Source organism: Pelobates fuscus, chromosome 3, assembly GCF_036172605.1.
Source record: "Pelobates fuscus isolate aPelFus1 chromosome 3, aPelFus1.pri, whole genome shotgun sequence".
In the NCBI taxonomy this organism is placed as follows: Eukaryota; Metazoa; Chordata; class Amphibia; order Anura; family Pelobatidae; genus Pelobates; species Pelobates fuscus.
Window position 1 is genome coordinate 236,275,505 of NC_086319.1, and position 21,566 is coordinate 236,297,070.

Below are 21,566 nucleotides of genomic sequence, written 5' to 3' on the forward strand. Positions count from 1 at the left end.
CATAAACCATCATGACCACTACAGTGATTTGAAGTGGTCTCGTTAGTTGCAATCTGTATGTGCAGCATTTTTGCTTGAAATGCAGCAGGTATAGATAACTCTGTTCCAGACTCTCTAAAATCAATTCTGTGCAAAAAATAAATCTGTCACCAGTGCTTATTGCATGCTGGAAACAGACATACTAAGCCTTCAAGGGGAAGTGTGGTTGTATTCTCGCTCCTTCAACATTATGAGCCTTCCCTGCCTCCCTGTCAGTGCTAATTTAAAAAAATAAAATTAAGTTTTCTTACCTCAGATTGTGTGCATGCATTCTGAGCCGGTGAAATGTTACAATTACAGGCTTTTCTAGGAGACATGGAAGCAGGGCCGGGCCGGCGCTTTCTATAGACGACTTAGGCAGTTGCCTAGGGCGCAGATTAGACGAGGGTGGCCTGCGCTGCCATAGCGGCACCCCTCATGCTGCAGCCGCCTGCAGCATCCATTATGGTGCGCCAGCTCTGGGGGTTGCAAAATTTGAGGGACCGGCAGGAGGGAAGCACACTGCGCTCCCTCCTATCAGTCACTAAGTGTATCGTGGCTGGGCGGAGCAGACCACGGTACAGGAGCATCTATTTCCTGTACCCGGCTGGACTGACAGGAAGTGCTCACTGAGAGAGCACTTCCTGTCAATGCAGATGGGTACAAGAAACAGAAGCTCCTGTACCATGGTCAGCTCTGCCCAGCCACGCTACAAAGAGAGGTAGAGGGCACACCAGGGAGGGGAGGGGACACGGGGGGAGGGAAGAGGAGAGACCACTAAAGTACAAATGCGGGCGGGAGAGGAGAGACCACTAAAGGGTAGGGGAGGGGGGAACTCTAAGGGATAGGGGAGGGAGAGCAAAAAATAGACAGTGTGGCAGGGGAGATCACTAGGGGTCAGGGGAGATAACTAAGGGACAGGGGAGCAGGGAAGATCACTAAGTGACGGGGTGGCAGGGGAGAGTTCTAAGGGACGGGGTGTCATGATTACTATATGACCCAACACACAGAACTATGTAAGACACAAAGAACAAGGATGGCGTGTACCGGGCCTTAGAATGGCCAGACTTAACGTAAACAAAAAATGGACAAAATACTAGCCGAGGTCAGGGACAAGCCAAAAGTCAAGGATGCCAGAAATATGGGAAAGTCAAAATACAAGCCAAAGCCAAATATCAAAAATAATTAGAATAGGAACACACTCTCTGTTAACCAACTAGTGGAAACCATGACATGGCGGTGACCAAATGCTATTTTGAGTTTAAATAACCCTCCTAAGGCTATGATTGGTTAGTACATAGCCTTTGACCCCAAAATGTACGTGCGCACGCCAGTGCCATCTTTATTGAGGACAGAGGCGGGGCTATATAGTAGCTTGGGACCGCAGCGGCCAGCGTTCATTAGAACGCTGCACCGGTCGGGGATCGCTCTACGAGAGTGCTGATTGGCAAGCTGTCTTGCCTTAGGTAAGTTTTTATTATTTTTAACAGCGTTACCACATCGAATGCGGCCATGCTGTATGGAGGCGTGGGGGGGACGTGACACAGGGGCAGAAGAGGAGACCACTAAGCAGGGGCAGATCCAGAACCTAATCTCGGGAGGGGCACTGGCAGATTATTTAAAGAAACAATCCAGGCACAAAAACCACTTCAGCTCCCTGCAGTGGTTATGGTGCCAGGAGTGCCATTGCGCCCTCCCAGAGTAAGTAGTCAAACCGTTTAAAAACAGTTAGATAATTTACCTGGAGTCTGACGGGATAGGGGCAGTGTGTGTAATGGTACTTACCTGGTCCGTGTGCCAGCAGGTGTCCTCTGATCGAGCTGCATGCGGCTCGAGCACTCCTGCCTTCAGACGACATGCGTGAGGCTCGAAAACTCCTTTCTCCTAGCAGGCCGTGCGTGCTGAACAGCTGATCGGGTTCCCAGTATTGGGAACGCTGCTCACATGGCGAGCACGTTCTTAAAGGGGAAGTGGGAGCCTAACCTTGCGGTCGGCTCCCATTGGCCCACGTCATTCCGGTGCCCCCATTCACGCACATTGTGGGGAGCATGCATGACGGGGACTAATCAAATTAAAAGTTACCTGGCCCTATATTCTGTGCCCTATTGTGGTTTGTCAGTCTTGTTTGCCCTTCTGATTATTACAGTGTACCTGAATCTGGTTAGTTCTCATTTTCGCTGTCTCTCCGTTACTCTGACCTCGGCTCGTATTTCAATTACGCTTTTCTCTGTCTTAAGTTAAGTCTGGCCACTCTAAGGCCCGGTAAGACGTTTATATTTCATTAGTCCATTCCTTGCTATCCTAAACTCTGCATGTTAGGGTTATACTCCGTGACAGTGTGTGAGGGGTGATGTGCGTGTGTGAGGGGTGTAGTGTGTGTGTGTGTGTGTGTGTGTGTGTGTGAGAGAGTACTGTATGTGAGTGGTAAAGTGTGTGAGTGGTGTAGTCTGTGTATGGGGTGCAGTGTGTGAGGGGTGCAACATGCGTATGTGTAGGGGGCAGATTAAATATAACATCTATTTTTTTTAATTAAAATAAAAATAGTTTATATCCCCCTCCCTTCTTACCTCTGGCCTGGGAGGGGTACCGAGTTTCAAATCCCTGGTGTTCCCAGTGGTGAGAGTGAACTTTAACCTGCAGCTCAGGATAGAGTTCACTCTCACGAGAATAGTAACCACGGCAACACTCCGAGCTTGCAAGAGGAGAACCCGGCGGAGCTGCAGGAGAGATGAGACCACTAAGGGACAGGGGGTGGAGTGAAAGAGATCATTAAGGGATGCGGGGAGTGGAAGACACACAGAGAGGCTGAAGAAGGGGTGAAAGAACCACAGAGGGGCTGGTAGGGGAGACACACAGAGTCACTCGTGAGGACACACACACACAGTGGGATCGGGCGGTAAAAGAGACACACACACAAAGGAGCTGGGAAGAGTAAAAGACACACAAAGTGGTTGTGAGGATGTAGGAAACATACAAAGGAGGGGGAATTAAAGACACACAAAGGGCTTGTAAGAGGTGCACTAAAGGGGATGTAAGACACAAAACTTAAAGAAAACAAATATACAAAAAAAATTATAATAATTTTAACAAAATAAATATAATACTACAAATTTATAGCTGCTCCCCTCTCAGCCCCTATCCTACCCCACAAACCCTCTCTTTCACACTACACAATGCATCCTTGCACATGCACAGAAACACACAACGCATCCCTACACACACACACACACACACACAGACACCCTCCGAAACACACAATGCATCCCACACACACAGAAACACACCATGCTTCCCTTGCACACTGAGAAACACACAATGCATCCCTTACGCACAGATACACACACACACACACACACACACACACTGCATCCCTTACATACACAGAAATACACCTTGTACTTATCAAGTAAGGAAAAAAAAAATACATGGTATAGTGGGACGATTAGTGGATGTGGGGCTAATTAGTAGTGTGCAATAGTGCATTGTACATAGACAAAGCCCCCCCACCCACAAAAAAAAGTTGGAGTAACCCTTTAACATAGTATTGTCACATTCAAGTTTTTCCATAACAGCACAATCTTTATGAAAATTAACAAAGACTAGACAGCAAAAAAGAAAAAAGAAAAACCCCAAGGCAAAATTTGTTAGAGGACAAAGCTTCAAGTAGCATCCAGTTTCACATCTTGCTGTTTTGCTTTCAGTTGTCACTCTACTAGTACAATAATAACCACATGACATGTAGTGGACCCTTTAAAGATTTAACAAAGAGGCGCAGACAGGGCACATAATGCATTGGAGGAAAAACTGGAGCAGTGGCTTTATTTCTTAATAACCACTTATTTAATTTCAAATTGTTAGGTCTTTAAAACAATTATTCAGAGGGTGGATACATCAGGAAAATCCAACATAACAGGGCATGTCAAGAGGCAGACATTAAACAGCCAGGCACAGAGAAATATAGGGACCTTCTTTTCAAATATTTTTTATTAAATGGACACTATAGTCACCTGAACAACTCTAGCTTAATGAAGCAGTTTTGGTGTATAGAACATGTCCCTGCCGCCTCACTGCCATTTAGGAGTTAAATCCCTTTGTTTATGAACCCTAGTCACACCACCCTGCATGTGACTTGCACAGCCTTCCATAAACACTTCCTGTAAAGAGAGCCCTATTTAGGCTTTCTTTATTGCAAGTTCTGTTTAATTAAGATTTTCTTATCCCTTGCTATGTTAATAGCTTGCTAGACCATGCAAGAGCCTCCTGTATGTGATTAAAGTTCAATTTAGAGATTGAGATACAATTATTTAAGGTAAATTACATCTGAAAGTGAAACCGTTTTTTTTTTTTTCATGCAGGCTCTGTCAATCATAGGGCTAGGGCTGCATAAACAGAAACAGTGATTTAACTCCTAAATTACAGTGAATTGAGCAGTGAAATTTCAGGGGAATGATCTATACACTAAAACTGCTTTATTTAGCTAAAGTAATTTAGGTGACTATTGTGTCCCTTTAAAGGTTTTATGTTTTTCATCAATATATGCAGTACTTTTACAAGGAATACATACAAGACTACCCCAAATCCTGTTTAAAAAGCAGCATGATAATTTACGCAGGACCAGAGTAGATATGGAAGGCACATTGCAAGTACTGGTATACACTATATACTCCAAGCACAGGTCCAGATCCATTGAAACTCAGACAAGCATATGTTATCTCTGATACAAAATGTAATAAAATTAAAGGGTGCCCTGAATAGTTATTGCTGTCCTTCATTCTGAATTAATTTGGCCTTGCTGAATTACAGCTGATTGTGGGCACTCATATAATTTTCTGCAGCCAAATGGACAAGAAATGTCAGCCACATTCACAGCATACATATACCTGAGCTTGGAGATATCAGTGCCTTTTGTGCTGCTGAGACTGTTTTTTGGTATAGACCTGCCTGACACTAGTTTTCTATTTGGATACTTATCTGGATTCCTGACCTTATATAGTTGTGTGACTACAGTAATTCACTATTTTCTGTTTCCATGGTGTGCTTCTCTGGAGGCTTTTAAAGAAAAGACCAGCCACATGGACCAGTAATACGTCTCTCTGTTAGGTTTTGCGTTTTGCTCTTTATTTGCAAGTTAGTAGTAGCCTGATCCTAAAAAATAGATATTTTATTCAGATCCTAGATTGCAAGTTCATTTGAGCTATAATTTTATCTGTCAATTACTTGTTATATATTCCGATGTATAAATGTAATGCATTGCTGAAAATGTTGACAATATACAAATGCTAGTCATAATTAATTTTTGAAGTATCATGTGACCTATCCTGCTTCTACCATATAACAATGACCACGAGTAGAACTATCTTCTCCTGTCCATAACCCTGTTCTATCAACATTCTGACATGTTAGTGAAATCCCATGATGGTTGTTATGTACCTTATTTCATGTTGAATTATACACTGTTTGATGTCTGTATGCTTCTGGTGGCTTTCATAATGGCTAGTTTATCGCCTATGTGGGACAGCTGTGTAATTGTATCGCAGGATCTCCTATTCACTGGTGTGGCAGAGGTGGACTTCCATTTCAGCAGGTATAGAAACAAACGGCCTATATAGGTGGGCAGTTGAGCCACGGTTAAGGCGTCAGGAATGCCTCTAATCTTGATATGTTTGCGGTGGATGCTGTCTTCTAGGGATGCCATCCTGGCCTGCATAGACTCACATGTTTCCCTTAGACTTGTGAGGCCGTCTCCAGTGTCAATCTTGAATTGCTGCAACTCTGCCACCTCTCCTTCCACCTCCTTCACTCGGCCTCCTAGGGTGCGCACTTCTCTGCTCACTTTTCCAACCTCTGTTGCTTCATCTCTTTCAGGAGTGATTAAATATCGCCTTTAGTGAATCATCCTCCTCATCCAAGGAGGGGTTATAGAGGGCCCCTGGGGGGAAATCATCCAGAGTGTCAATTTCCCGCTCCTCCGAGGATGAGGACTCCTCGGCTGGTGCGCCTGCCATCTTAGGTTCAGCTTGCTGTAGGACGATATCTCGGGAACGTCCTGCTTGTGCTGCCCGCAGCTTTTTAGAGTGATTCCCCATATCTATGGGTGTCTGCAGACACGTTTGGGGCAGGTGTGAACACTGATTTTCCGCTGCCATAGGCACTTAATGTAGCCCGTGAATTGGAGCTCAATGCAGGTGCTTCCTATCAGCTCCCTTGCTACCTCCGCCCCCTTGGGGAACTCTGGTTTTATCAAAACTGCTCAAAGAAAGTTTTGAAACAGAAATGGGTAATGAGGTTGCAAGCAAGTAGCTGTCAGGATTACAAGTTGATCCAGCATGCAGAACTGTGTCACACCTAGGACTAAGGATAACTAATAACCGGACTTTTGAATGGTCGGCCTTCACGTATCCAAGAATAGTCAAAATACTTGCCGAGGTCAGGAACACAGAATCAGACACAATGATGAGGGAAAGCCTAAAGTCAAGGATACCAGAATTCAGGAAAGTCCAATCACAGATCTCCCAATGCAGCTCATTGAGACATCTTAGCAAGGAAGGTGCTCTGAGCAATTGCTGCCGCCTGAAATTAGCTCCACTGAGCTAACCAAACCAGGAAGTAACAGGAACAGTTGTCTGATTGACATCCAGAGGGGTGTAACCAAGTTGATTTATAAAAGTGTAAAGGTCTATTGAAATCTGTACCTTTTGCAGAATAAAAAAAGATAGGCCACACTATTCAGACATAAAGGTTTTCAGCAAGCTAAAGTGCTTTAGGGGTCCATGTTGTAGTTGTTAAGAATCCTGTTATGTAACTTGACACTAGAGATACAAAGTACATTCAGTCCTATTTGGCCCCCTCCAGCAATGGTTCCCAACCCAGTCCTGAAATACCCCGTAACAGTCCAGGATTTAGGGATTACCCAGTAGTGTCTACGGTGTTTTTAGAGGAAGAAAAAAAAAAAACACTTTAGACACGACAGGGTAACCCCTAAATCCTGAACCAGGAGGGTTACTTGAGGACTGGGTTGGGAGCCCCTGCCCTACATACATTCCCAGTGTGACCCTCTTGTTACACGATGTCTAGCAATGGACAGCTGTCATGTGCACTACATGTAAACCCAGCAGCTGTCCATAACCATCTGACAGCCAGCACTTCCGCTTCCGTTATTCCTAGCTCTGCTACCACAGCTGGGGTCCTTCGCTCCTCTGTCCCTGGCTGTGCCTTTTTTCAATGTACATTTTGGTGTTTCGTTTTATAAGGGCTCCTCAGACACACAGATCAGTTTTCGGACGCTCCCGCTGATCCCGGGCTCAGACTATGCTCGGATCGTTGTGCCCAGCCGTGTTACCTCTCAGGTATGTAACAGGCAGTTAGCGGGGCAGCCCGAGGTGCGGGGTCCTGCTGAACGAACCGTGCTGGAAGCGGAGTGTTTACAAATTGAAAGGTAAACGGTTATCGCTGTCACTGGCGCGAGACCCCCCGCCCCGGATAGCCCCCTCCACCCACGGGGACCGCCATCAGCCCTCCCAGCTATCTGTGGCCGCCACATCGGATCACTGGCCCGGGAAGCAGGGGCTCGCTGTGTGATCCCGGTTTCCTGTCGCCCTCGGGGTAACGATGGGGAGAAGGTGCTGGTAAGCCATGTGTGGGAGCCATGGGGGAGACTGCTGGCTGCCCAGGGCTAGTGATGGCTCTGGGGGTGTAACCTCTGCTGGAAATAAAGCGCTCAGGAAGCACAGGAATAAGTTTATTATTGAGCCTCCGTAAAGTGGGTGAGCCAGAGGGTGTGCCTAGCATGCTGGGAGTGTGTGTGTGTGCCCAGGGAGCTGTGAGTGAGTGAGTGTGCTGGGGGGAGTGAGTGAGTGTGCTGGGGGAGTGAGTGAGTGTGCTGGGGGGAGTGAGTGAGTGTGCTGGAGTGAGTGAGTGTGCTGGGGGGGTGGAGTGAGTGAGTGTGCTGGGGGGGTGGAGTGAGTGAGTGTGCTGGGGGGGTGGAGTGAGTGAGTGTGCTGGGGGGGTGGAGTGAGTGAGTGTGCTGGGGGGGTGGAGTGAGTGAGTGTGCTGGGGGGGTGGAGTGAGTGAGTGAGTGTGCTGGGGGGGATGGAGTGAGTGAGTGTGCTGGGGGGGATGGAGTGAGTGAGTGTGCTGGGGGGGATGGAGTGAGTGAGTGTGCTGGGGGGGATGGAGTGAGTGAGTGTGCTGGGGGGATGGAGTGAGTGAGTGTGCTGGGGGGATGGAGTGAGTGAGTGTGCTGGGGGGGATGGAGTGAGTGAGTGTGCTGGGGGGATGGAGTGAGTGAGTGTGCTGGGGGGATGGAGTGAGTGAGTGTGCTGGGGGGATGGAGTGAGTGAGTGTGCTGGGGGGATGGAGTGAGTGAGTGTGCTGGGGGGAGGGAGTGAGTGAGTGTGCTGGGGGGAGGGAGTGAGTGTGCTGGGGGGATGGAGTGAGTGAGTGTGCTGGGGGGGTGGAGTGAGTGAGTGAGTGTGCTGGGGGGATGGAGTGAGTGAGTGAGTGTGCTGGGGGGGATGGAGTGAGTGAGTGAGTGTGCTGGGGGGGATGGAGTGAGTGAGTGAGTGTGCTGGGGGGGATGGAGTGAGTGAGTGTGCTGGGGGGGATGGAGTGAGTGAGTGTGCTGGGGGGGATGGAGTGAGTGAGTGTGCTGGGGGGGATGGAGTGAGTGAGTGTGCTGGGGGGGATGGAGTGAGTGAGTGTGCTGGGGGGATGGAGTGAGTGAGTGTGCTGGGGGGAGGGAGTGAGTGAGTGTGCTGGGGGGAGGGAGTGAGTGAGTGTGCTGGGGGGAGGGAGTGAGTGAGTGTGCTGGGGGGAGGGAGTGAGTGAGTGTGCTGGGGGGAGGGAGTGAGTGAGTGTGCTGGGGGGAGGGAGTGAGTGAGTGTGCTGGGGGGAGGGAGGGAGTGAGTGTGCTGGGGGGAGGGAGGGAGTGAGTGTGCTGGGGGGAGGGAGGGAGTGAGTGTGCTGGGGGGAGGGAGGGAGTGAGTGTGCTGGGGGGAGGGAGGGAGTGAGTGTGCTGGGGGGAGGGAGGGAGTGAGTGAGTGTGCTGGGGGGAGGGAGGGAGTGAGTGAGTGTGCTGGGGGGAGGGAGGGAGTGAGTGAGTGTGCTGGGGGGAGGGAGGGAGTGAGTGAGTGTGCTGGGGGGAGGGAGGGAGTGAGTGAGTGTGCTGGGGGGAGGGAGGGAGTGAGTGAGTGTGCTGGGGGGGAGTGGGTGTGCCCAGGGTGCTGGGGGGGAGTGGGTGTGCCCAGGGTGCTGGGGGGGAGTGGGTGTGCCCAGGGTGCTGGGGGGGAGTGGGTGTGCCCAGGGTGCTGGGGGGGAGTGGGTGTGCCCAGGGTGCTGGGGGGGAGTGGGTGTGCCCAGGGTGCTGGGGGGGAGTGGGTGTGCCCAGGGTGCTGGGGGGGAGTGGGTGTGCCCAGGGTGCTGGGGGGGAGTGGGTGTGCCCAGGGTGCTGGGGGGGAGTGGGTGTGCCCAGGGTGCTGGGGGGGAGTGAGTGTGCCCAGGGTGCTGGGGGGGAGTGGGTGTGCCCAGGGTGCTGGGGGGGAGTGGGTGTGCCCAGGGTGCTGGGGGGGGGAGTGAGTGTGCCCAGGGTGCTGGGGGGGGGAGTGAGTGTGCCCAGGGTGCTGGGGGGGGGAGTGAGTGTGCCCAGGGTGCTGGGGGGGGGAGTGAGTGTGCCCAGGGTGCTGGGGGGGGGAGTGAGTGTGCCCAGGGTGCTGGGGGGGGGAGTGAGTGTGCCCAGGGTGCTGGGGGGGGGGAGTGAGTGTGCCCAGGGTGCTGGGGGGGGGAGTGAGTGTGCCCAGGGTGCTGGGGGGGGGAGTGAGTGTGCCCAGGGTGCTGGGGGGGGGAGTGAGTGTGCCCAGGGTGCTGGGGGGGGGGAGTGAGTGTGCCCAGGGTGCTGGGGGGGGGAGTGAGTGTGCCCAGGGTGCTGGGGGGGGGAGTGAGTGTGCCCAGGGTGCTGGGGGGGGGAGTGAGTGTGCCCAGGGTGCTGGGGGGGGGAGTGAGTGTGCCCAGGGTGCTGGGGGGGGGAGTGAGTGTGCCCAGGGTGCTGGGGGGGGAGTGAGTGTGCCCAGGGTGCTGGGGGGGGAGTGAGTGTGCCCAGGGTGCTGGGGGGGGAGTGAGTGAGTGTGCTCAGGGAGCTGGGGGGGAGTGAGTGAGTGTGCTCAGGGAGCTGGGGGGGAGTGAGTGAGTGTGCTCAGGGAGCTGGGAGTGGGTGAGTGAGTGTGCTCAGGGAGCTGGGAGTGGGTGAGTGAGTGTGCTCAGGGAGCTGGGAGTGGGTGAGTGAGTGTGCTCAGGGAGCTGGGAGTGGGTGAGTGAGTGTGCTCAGGGAGCTGGGAGTGGGTGAGTGAGTGTGCTCAGGGAGCTGGGAGTGGGTGAGTGAGTGTGCTCAGGGAGCTGGGAGTGGGTGAGTGTGCCCAGCCTGCTGGGAGTGAGTGAGTGTGCCCAGGGCCTGTACAGGTCTGTCACTGATCCTGTCTGTACAGGAGGCGGCTGGGGCAGGTGTTGGAGTGCAGAGCTGGTGGTGAGTAGGAAGGGAATGAAGGACAAACAGGAGGAACTGGATTGAGGGGGAAACTGACTCCTGGTGTGATGGAGATGGTCACATAGACATAAACATTTTGCTGAGTTGGCAGCAGAGCATGTCTGCTGAGCAAGGCTGTTAGTTAATTTGTAATATTTTATGTGAAACTTTAAAGGGTAGGGTATAGAATTATTAAAGGGATATCCTAGTCACCAAAACAACTTTAGATTAATGATGCAGTTTTGGATATAGATCATGCCCCTGTAGTTTTACTGCTCAGTTCTCTATTGGTTAATTCACTTTGTTTATGCAACTATAGGCACACCTCCCTGCAAGTAATTTACACAGCCTTCCTAAACACTTCCTGTAAAGAGCCATCTAATGTTTATACTTTATTGAACATTCTGTTCAGTTTAGAATGTTTTCTCTCCTGCTCTGTTAAAAGCTTGCTAGACCCTGCAGGAGTCTCCTGTATGTAATTAAAGTTCAATTTACAGAGCAGGAGATACAAACTTTTAAAGTAAGTTACTTCCTGATTGAAAATGAAACCGTTTTTTTTTTTTTCATGCAGTCTTTATCTGTCACAGGCAGAGGAGATGTGGTGAGGGCTGCATAAACCGAAGAAAATGTGACTTAACTCCTAAATAACAGAGAATTAGTGACCACCCACTCTTCAACATCATTGATAATGCAGAATTGATACGTTCAGATTTTCACTATTTTGTCTATCCAGGATGGCAGTGATTGGCTTGGGGTGGGTTAATGGCTAACTTGATACCTACACATACACTTGTGGTGCCTAGATTTTTGTTGTATTTTGTCACTCCATGCACTTGAGGTTGCTATACTCTGCTTGTTGGTTTGTAAACTTATTTATTTTTTTGTGTGTGCTGTGGCACGAGTAGCTTTAATACCCTTTCAAACGTGGTAACAAAAAAAATCTATACATTTTGCATAGGAAAGCATTAAATTGGCTGAAATTGTCAATTCTGATGATCTGAGCCAAGAAAGTGTGTGTGAGATGCCATCCTGGCCAATTAGCATCTTCTCATAGAGGTACATTGAATCAATGAAAATCTATGGGAAAAGTTCAACTTCTCCATGCAGTGTGTGGAGATGCTTAACCTACAGCAAATGACCCAGGATGCACCTCTAGTCACTAAGTGAATGGCATTGGAGGTGTCACTACAGAGCTCTACCTTTTCTCTTAAAGCAGTGTTTACGTGAAAATATCTGCAGGGACAGACTATACTCACCAGAACAACTCCATTAAGCTGTAGTTGTTCTGGTGACTATAGTGTCCATTTGACCCCTTCCCGACCGTGGACCTACTGGGCATGTCCGACAGAAACAGTCCTTGTATATCTATATACTGTGTGTGTGTGTGTGTGTGTGTGTGTGTGTGTGTCTGTCTATCTATCTATCTATCTATCTATCTATCTATCTCTCATACTAAGTGTATTTTTTTTAAATGAATATACATATAAAAATACACTTAAAGTAAAATTACACACGTATGTGTGTATATAAAATAATAAATTGTAATAAAAAAGAAATTATGTGTAATTCTATTCTAACTATTTTGATATCAATATATTTATATCAAAATACACTTAGAATAACTATTCTATCCATCTCTATGTATATATAAATACATAAACTTTATTTTATTTTACTTCATAAATAAACACGTATACTTAAAAAAAAAAATATATATATATATATTTATTTTAAATTCTATGTGCATATTTATGTAATATTTTTATTGATTGCAATTTGAGGGACCTGCCTGATAACCCAGGCACAAAGTCCAGATACATTTTTTTTTTTTTTTTTTTAATTCTTTATTTTTAACAAGGTTGAACACCATTAATACAAACAATATTAATACAAACATCACATATCTGACTTATTCATGGGTTTAGGCATGGAAAAGGTACGATATACAAAATAAAACACAAGTGTTTAGCAAGATTGATAGCTTATTCGGCAAATCGTCCTTGAATCGTTCCAGATATGTGAGCGGTGTCCTTCCAATTTTCAATATATATAAAAATCAAGGAAATCTGGTATGGCTATCCTGCCAGAAGTAGAGGTTCATAAGTCAAAGCTTACTAACACATAATAGCAGAGCCTCCAAAATATCTGAGAATCCCGCCCCTCCCCGGTGTCTGGGGGTGCTAAATGGCGTGACTATATGCAGTGATCGGTAATCCGTGCTATAGTGACCCTATCCAAACAGTACAGGGGCGGGGTTCATTAAATCGTGGTGGATGTAGTGTAGCCATACACATGAATATTAAAGGAAGTAGAAGACATAGAAGAACTTGAACTAGGAATATGAAAGAAAATAGGGAAAGAAAAGAGAAAAAAGAGAAGAGTCAGAAGGGGGGGGGGAAGAGATGGGAAAGATGTGTGGGAGGGGTTGGCATAGTCACAGAGCCCCAAGCTCCCGAATAAATAGTCATGTCTTGTGGTCCTGACCTAACATCCCTGTACCCGCCTGTGGGCAGCACAACCCCCAAGGGGCTGTCCGCCCCCTGGTGGTGTCCCAGCGGAAGCCCCCGTGTCTCTGCAAAAAGGAGAAGACAGGTCCAGCTCCCGTGGGTCCTAATCTCCTAAGTTACTATCTACCCAAGGTGCCCATATTCTGTCGAACTTCGCATTCGTGCCCCTGACCTTTGCAGTGAGTTTATCCATGAGGTAATTATCCTTGATTTTCTGCAGCAACATGCGAAGTGAGGGAGCTGAGGGTTGACGCCAAACCTGCGCAAGGGCCCGCCTTGCCGCCAGAATCACCCTATGGACTAACTTTTGTTCAGTCCTGGTCCAGTCCTCCAGTGGCCGGGCCAGGAGGAATACCCATGGGTCCAGCCCTACCTCCCTGCCGAAGATATCTTTCAATAACCCCGCTACCTGCCCCCAGAAAGTCTGGGCCACAGGGCACTCCCACCACATGTGCAAGTAGGTTCCTTTTTGCCCACAGCCTCTCCAGCATACGTCCGTAGATAGCCTATGCATTCTACAGAGCTTCACCGGGGTGGTGTACCACCTGAACAAGGTTTTATATGCTTGTTCCTGCATAGTTACACATATAGAGGAGGTCGCCGCAGCTTCCCAAATCTCCTGCCAGTCCACCCCTTCCAACTCTTCGCGAAGGTCAGCTTCCCATTGGGCTATATACGTAAGCTCCCCCCACTCCGAAGTGGAGGTACTCAAGTGTGCGTACAATTTTGTGATAAGGCCCCTTGGGAACTGTTCCTTAAGGCATAGGGTTTCAAAAAAGGTGAGTGGTTGGAGCGCGCATAATTTAGTTGCCGAAGTCTGCGCATAGTCCCTAAGTTGGATGTATCGGAAAAAGTCCGATGGGCGTAGGGCCGCTCTAGTTTGTAAATCTTCGAACCTAAGAAGTGTTCCGCCCTCGTAGAGTTGGCATAGACGCTGGAGGCCCGTACTCTCGATCCCTTTGAACGCCCTGGCATCCAATCCTGGGGTGAAGGCTTTATTCCTCAAGTAGGGAGTCAGTGGGGATTCCCGAGGGGATAGCCCATACTTGACCGATGTAGCATCCCATATTTTCACCGAGTTCGCTATGGCCGGGCAAGCAATTTTTGCTATCGGTCTCTGGTCCCGAGGGACCCAGATGTAGAACTGAGGGAGATCAGGTCCCATAAGAGCCGATTCTAAATCCACCCATCTTCTCTCATCCGGGGGAGAGTGCCAAAACGCGATTTGCGAGAGTTGGGCCGCTAGGTAATAGAAAAAGAAGTTAGGTAATCCCAGGCCCCCCCTCGACCGTGCTCTGTACAAGACATTACGGGAGACCCTGTGTTTCCTGTTCTGCCATATGAACTTCCCCACCGCCTGTTGCAGTGCCCCTAAGTCAGACCTAATCAGCTTGACCGGAAGGGCCTGAAACAGAAATAAAATCCTGGGGAGCACATTCATTTTTACAGCGTGGATCCTACCGATCCATGAGATCGGTTTATCCTGCCAGTTTTCCATGTCAGATATCAGAGTGCGGATCAGGGGAGTGTAATTTTGTCTGAATAACTGGGCGGGGTCTGCTGTCAGGTGTATCCCTAGGTATTTGAGACGGTGTTTCTCCATGCGAATATCATGCACAGTCCCTACGTACGTAACTTCAGGGTCACACATACAAATAGGGAGCGCACTCGATTTAGGCAGGTTCACCTTATAGCCTGCCAGGCTACCGTAGGATTCCAGCACCGCCGCCAAAGCATCCATCGACTCTTTCGGAGACGTCAGAGTCAACAATACATCGTCTGCAAAGGCGGAGACCACATATCGCCTATTCCCTAGAGAAATTCCCTGAATTTCGGGCGTGTTACGCACCTTTTGTAGGAGGGGTTCCAGCGAGAGGGCGAATAGCAGGGGAGACAAAGGGCAGCCCTGTCTGGTGCCATTGCCCAATGAGAAAGGTAGTGCCCCTGATCCCGCTATCCGGACCCTCGCCCGAACATCCGTATACAGAGCCCGAATTGCAGTGATATGAGTCAGGTAGGCCAAAGTGCCGCAGGACCTCGAATAAATAGGGCCACTTAACTCTATCGAAGGCCTTTTCGGCATCAAGCGACAGGATCAGGGTAGGGATCCCTTTGGTTGCTTGCCTCCAAATAAGGTCGATATTGCGCCGAGTGTTCTCATACAATTGTCTGCCGGGTATAAAACCCACCTGGTCCGGATGGACTAAGTGAGTGAGGAAGGGGTTCAAGCGTGTCGCTAAGATCTTAGCCAGAATTTTAGAATCATGATTGATCAGCGAGATCGGGCGGAAGTTCTCGGGAATCGAGTCATCTCTGCCCGGTTTCGGTAAGAGGACTATGTCGGCCAGCGACATGTCTCTATCCGGAACCCCCCCCTCCATGAGGTCGTTAAACAACGTCTCCATGTGTGGTGTAAGAGTTTCCCGAAAGACTTTATAATAGCCGCCGTCGAATCCATCCGGTCCAGGGGCTTTGTTGCCTTTCAGCGTGGAGATTGCCGCATCAATTTCATCGGCCGTGATTCGCGCTCCCAGGTTAGCTGTAGCTACTAGATCAAGCCTTGGCAGTGCCAATTGATCCAAGAATATCCGAGTGTCCTCCGTCTCGCGTTGTTGTTGGTCGCTGCCGCCCCCCCCGGAGTGGTTGTATAGTGCTGAGTAGTATTCCGAGAAAATCTTTGCGATATCAGTGGGGTCAGTGCGGTACTTACCAGCGGAGTCTTTGATCCTAGTGATGTGGGAGTGTCCCTGTCTCGGGCGGAGTGATCGTGCCAGAAGCGTGTCCATTTTGTTGGACTTTTCGTAGTACGTCCTCTTGGACCATACCATAGCTCTGGTTGTATCGTCCAGAAGCGTCTCGCGTACTGAGGAACGCAGCGCCTGTACATTCGCTAGCGTATCAGCGGTCGAAGCGGTCTTGTGCTTCTCCTCAGCTTTGCCCAAAGCCTCTAAGAGAGACGACAGTAACTGCATTTTGCGTTTTTTCTTTAGAGTGGCTTCACGAATAAATATACCCCGTATTACCGCTTTGTGGGCGGCCCATATCGTGGCTGGACGGAGATCAGGCACCACATTCCTGTCGAAGTAATCGGACAATTCCATACGGATAGTCTCCACTACGGCCGGATCCTGTAGCAAGGAGGTATTCAATTTCCAAGACCACGGAGACTCAGTACACAGATTATCTAATGACAATGTGACCTCAGCATGGTCCGACCACGTAATAGATCCAATCGAGGAGTCCGAGACCTTTGGTGCCAGGTGGGAGTTGACCAGTAATACGTCGATCCTCGAGTATGTATCATGGGGGGCAGAGTAAAAGGTATAATCGCGGTCGTCAGGGTGGTGAGCCCTCCAGATGTCCAGGAGGCCAGTGCGCTGGATGAACTTGCGAAGCAGTTTATCTTGTCCCCCCCTCCTATGCGACCTTGGTAACCCACCCCCCTGGCTCCGGTCGACAGCTGGACATGGAGTGGCGTTAAGATCACCCCCCACAATAATCATTCCATGCGGCAGCTCATTAACCGTTCAGGCCATGGAGTCCCAAAATTCGGCAGAGGGGTCGTTGGGGGCATATATATTAAGGAGGTGGATCGTATGGGAGTATAAACTCCCCAAAAGCACTAAGAATCGGCCCGCCGGATGCGATGTCACGGTCCCTATCCGGATAGGGCACCTATGGTGTACAAGTACCGCTACTCCATTCCTCTTATTTAGGGCCCTAGCCTCGTGTACAATCCGAAACGTGTGATCTCTTAAAGCAAACTTCGCGTTCTGTGGGAGATGTGTCTCCTGTAGGAACGCTATGTCGGGGTTGAGGCGTTTGAGTTCCCGGAACATGAGACGTCTTTTATTCGGGGCATTAAGTCCCTTAACATTTAAAGACAAAATCTTTAACGGCATGACGATGGGTGGAAGGTCACGCTAGTCTTATCTGGCAATCCCGCTTTGGTTCGACTTAGAGGAAGCACAGTGGGTCCAGTGGCTGCCCCTCCCAGGGGGGGTAGAGAGGGAAAGTGGGGTTGAGAAAGGAACGAACTAGGGATAGGAGGGTAGGGTGAGAGAATGGAAAATGTAAAGAGTAACAATGACAAAAACAGTAGCCTGGTCTTACCTATTGCCAGGACAATACGGGGTATATGTTGAAACCTCTCCAGAGCACCAATTGGGCCCCAGAGAAGTAGGAACATAGACCAATCAAGATGGGCACCCCTAGGGTGCCAATCACATTTAAATTGGAGACAGAGAACAAATCAATAAGTATTGGGAGATACCAAACGGTGGGTGGGAAGCTTTCGGGTCGCGTCAGGGCGTAGCCCAGTGTCGCGACCCCCATTGGAGGGGCACTAAAAAGGGTGCCTGGGGGCAGCCGGCAAATCCGCTACCCCCTCCCCCTGCTCCGGCAACAACCAACAGCGGAGGGGGGGGGATACAGTGTTACCAAATACAAATGATGGTGGCCACCTGACTACGATCATGCATCCAAAATGGTATTATGTATACATGTAGCAATTTGTGTGTGAAGTGTCATGAGGTCGGAAGTGAAATTGACATGTTATACTTTCCGATTCAGGTCCCCCCACTGTGAGGGTGGGAGAATCCATCAGGGTCTAGGGCCACCTCCAGAGGTATCAATAAGGAAGTGTAGACTGCATGCGAAGGGATTGGCATTAGAAAGCATCACGTGAGAAAGAAAAAACAAAAAAGGAGTATATAGAGCACACACATACACTTCAGGCCGGAAGAAGAATCCCTCCTCCCCGGGGCCGTCAGCCGGGGCACTGGCCCATGGCCCCCATCCCCCGAGTCTACGGGCCCCGGAACGAGGATAATAGGGATAAGATACTGAGGGTTAGCACCGTGCCCGGGAAAGTAGTCAGTCTCCTGGAGACGTGGCCGGGCCCCGAAGTAGAGAATGCCCACTACCACAACGATCCACAATCAGATCCCCCGGCCCTATCCCCCACCAGCATCATAAACCTAGCATATACAGCCTCAAGTTAAACAAAAATGCATCTTCAACCAGCCCCGACACACTTGGAACAGAAAACATTTGACAGTGCCCGCCGCCCGCCGCCCCGCCAACGATCCCGCAACCCCTCTTAACAAAGAAACATACTAAAAAAAACAATGTACAGCAATCGCCGGTCCCCCGAGACCCAGCAAAAATACATGAGTCGAGCGGGGGAACATGCTATAGTAAAAGGCAGAGAAGGGGCCCCGTCAGACTAATATGAAGAATATCAGGGCCATTTTCAGAGAGAGCGTGGAATCCCGCCCCTCCCGAGGCCACGATCCCACCTGCAATAGGGGCATCCCATAAAGCCAAGGATGCTGTCTATATGATCCCAGTTGTCAGGGCCCCAATCCCCTCCGGCCACTAACCCCTCACATACTAAAACACCAACACATCAGTTTAGCTCGGGATATAACCGAAAATGACAGAGCATTCGGAAAGGGAATAACTGCACATGACCTCCGCCGCCCGCCGCCCCACAATATTCCCGCAGCCCTTCCATAATGAAAAAAGTACATAGAAGTCCCCAGACCCCGAATATCCCATAATAATCGAAACAATTTTCGGCTTCGGGTCAAGTGGAACAGTGGGTATAGAAGGGGCCCCTTTGAGAAAGTCATCGCGGGCAACAGAGCCACGGGCGGGGAGAGCGAGCAACCCTAACCCTCCCCAGAATTAACAATCCCACCCGCAGCAAGGGTGAACCAAAAGCCCCTTAGGGCCTTACGCAAGAGCCCGGCTGCCATAGCCCCCATCAAAAAAGGAAAGTCCCCACCAAGTGGGATCCAGCTTCCCCCCTCCCAAGCAATATGTACCCACCCGTGAGACCTTGCCATCTGGGACCTCGAACCACAGCTCGGGGTGAACAGCTGAGACCCCCAATCACCTCAATCCGCCGCCGCATACCACTCTCGGGGGAGAGCAGGCAGGACCTCCCCTGGCCCCTTCGGAACCGCGAAGTCCTCAGGGGTCCGGATCCCCAGCTCACTCAGGAATCTCTCCGGGTCGCCATCTGAAAATAAAACTGTGGTGCGTCCATCTCTGAAGGCCAGAAGCCGAAAGGGATGCCCCCAGGCATATTTAATAGAGTGCCGCTGCAGCAATTCGGTAATAGGGCGCCAGTCCCGACGTCGCTGTAGAGTTAGAGGGGTCAAATCCTGGAAAAGAGCAAGATCTGCCCCGTTGTGGACAATCGGGTGGTCTCTGCCGAACTTCATCAGGGCCTCCTTCGTTTGGTAGGAAAGGAATCTGATGAGTACATCCCTGGGACGCCGGTCATCCGCCCGTTTGGCGCGAAGCGCTCTGTGCGCCCGCTCGATATGCCATAAATGATCGGGGATATTAGGAAGAAGCGGTTTAAAAATCCCCAAGACCACATCGCTCAGGGATCCTTCCCCCTCCTGCTCCGGCAGTCCTCGAAGGCGGATATTGTTGCGCCGTGATCGATTCCCAAGATCGTCGATTGCATAGCTTGCAAGGGATAGCTGAGAGGTTAGGTGGTTGATTTGGGCAGCTGCGGCGTTATGGGCCACGACAGTGGACTCCATCCGCCGCTCAAGCGTCTCCGTTCTCACGCCTAAAGCCTGTATCTCAGCCTTAACTTCAGCAGTGTTGCGGACCATCTCGGTAGCCAAGTAGCTGCGGACTTCAGCCAGCTTTGCCAGGATCTGACTGGTGTCGGATTCTGCAGACCCCATAGCTCCTCCGCTCGCTGGGCTCGAGGGCGAACAGGGTGTGCCCGGGCCCTCTCGTCCGCCATCTTGGGTGCTCGACCTCATGGCGCGAGAGGCCGCGAACATTTCGGGTACTGAGACCGTCTCCGTTGGTTTTTTCTTTTGGTTTCGGGGAGTCCTTTTGTCCATCGCATTTCCCCCACCTGGTATCATAGTTTCCAAGGTCAGTCTCCGCTAATGTAGGCTATTGGCACCGTGGTTGCAGCAGAGCTCTACCCAGACACGTCCAGCTCGCTCGGCTGCAGACCACGCCCCCCCGTCCAGATACATTTTTATTTGCTAGCACTGTATCTAACCCTGTAACTTTCCATGACACCTTAAAACCTGTACATGGGGAAGGGTTCTGTTTTACGCAGGAGACTTCGCTGAACACAAATATTAGTGTTTTAAAACAGTAAAACCTATCACAGCGATGATATTGTCAGTGAAATTGTTTGCATTTTTCACACACAAACTGCACTTTTACTGATATCATTGTTGTGATAAGTTTTACTATTTTGAAACACTAATATGGGTTCATCAACGTCTCCCAAGTATAACCGTACCCCCCATGTACAGGTTATATAGTGTTTTTGTCAGTTACAGGGTCAAATATAAGGCTTGATTTTCTGTTTTTTGTTTTTTGTTTTTCACATTGAAATTTGACAGATTGGTTATTTTGCCTTTGAGAGCGTATGGTAGCCTAGGAATGAGAATTACCCCCATGATGGCTCTACATTTTCAAAAGTAGACAGCCCAGTGGCTACTAAAAAAGACTGGACATACCCCATATTGATTACTCTGGGTTGTCTAATTAAAAAAAAAAAAGACATGTGAGGTGTGATTCAGAGATTTGACAGATAACAGTGTTACAATGTCACTATTGATGATTTTAAAAAATATATATATTTTGAAACCGCAATGTCCTACTTGTACTTATAGCCCTATAAGAGTGATGACTAACCTTGACACCATAACATTTTTTTCTGGACTACATTTCCTATGATGCTCAGCAGCTTTTAGAGTTTAAAAGCTAGCTGAGCATCATGGGAAATGTAGTCCAGAAATAATTTATAGTGTCAAGGTTAGCCATCACTGCCCTATAACTTGCTAAGAACATCTTAACATTGGGTATTTCTAAACTCAGGACAAAATTTAGAAACTATTTAGCACAGGGTTTTTTTTTTGCTGTTGTAGATGCGCAACAGATTTTAGGCGTCAAAGTTAGAAAAAGTGAGGTGTGTTTTTTTTTTTTTTTTTTTCATCATATTTAAATTTTTATAGTTAATTATATGATGTATTGAAAATAATTGGTATCTTTATTATGAGCTAAAACCAGCTTGAGATCTGAGCGGGGACCCATCGAAGGGCAGGCTAATTGAGCTGTTGTCCGTTCTCACCTCTCTTGCTACTTGGTTTTTTCTTTCTTTAGAAAGACCATTTAATGGTGAGAAAAACTGTATATGATATGTGTGGGTATAAATGAGTAAGAGGAAAATTACAGCTAATTAGAAACACAGCAGAAATGTAAAAACAGCCCTGGTCCTTAACAGTAAGAACATTGAAAAACTGTCAGGTCGGTAAGGGGTTAAAGCAATACTATAGGGTCAGGAACACAAACCTGTATTTCTGACCCTATAGTGTTAAAACCACCATCTTGCCTACCTTAAATATTGTAAAATCTTACTTATATTCAAGTCTACAGCTGCTGCCTCTGCTCCTGATCTGCCTGCTTATAGCTGACATCATCAGAAATGATTCTGTGAGCCAATCACAATGCTTTCCAATAGGATTGGGTGA

At 49.2% G+C, this 21,566-nt stretch overlaps 1 protein-coding gene across 4 annotated transcripts in view; it reads left to right on the top strand.

Moving 5' to 3' along the window:
• Positions 1-7,365: 7,365 nt before the first annotated feature.
• Positions 7,366-21,566, top strand: part of UPF2 (UPF2 regulator of nonsense mediated mRNA decay) — a 106,563-nt gene continuing 92,362 nt past the window's right edge. For 2 of the 4 annotated variants that reach the window (XM_063448224.1, XM_063448227.1), the window contains exon 1: positions 7,366-7,453. The gene's annotated coding sequence lies outside the window, so the exon portion shown is untranslated. Of the gene's footprint in view, positions 7,454-7,493; positions 7,644-7,758; positions 7,778-21,566 lie in introns of those variants that run through there. The other 2 variants (XM_063448225.1, XM_063448226.1) reach the window with 2 other exon arrangements.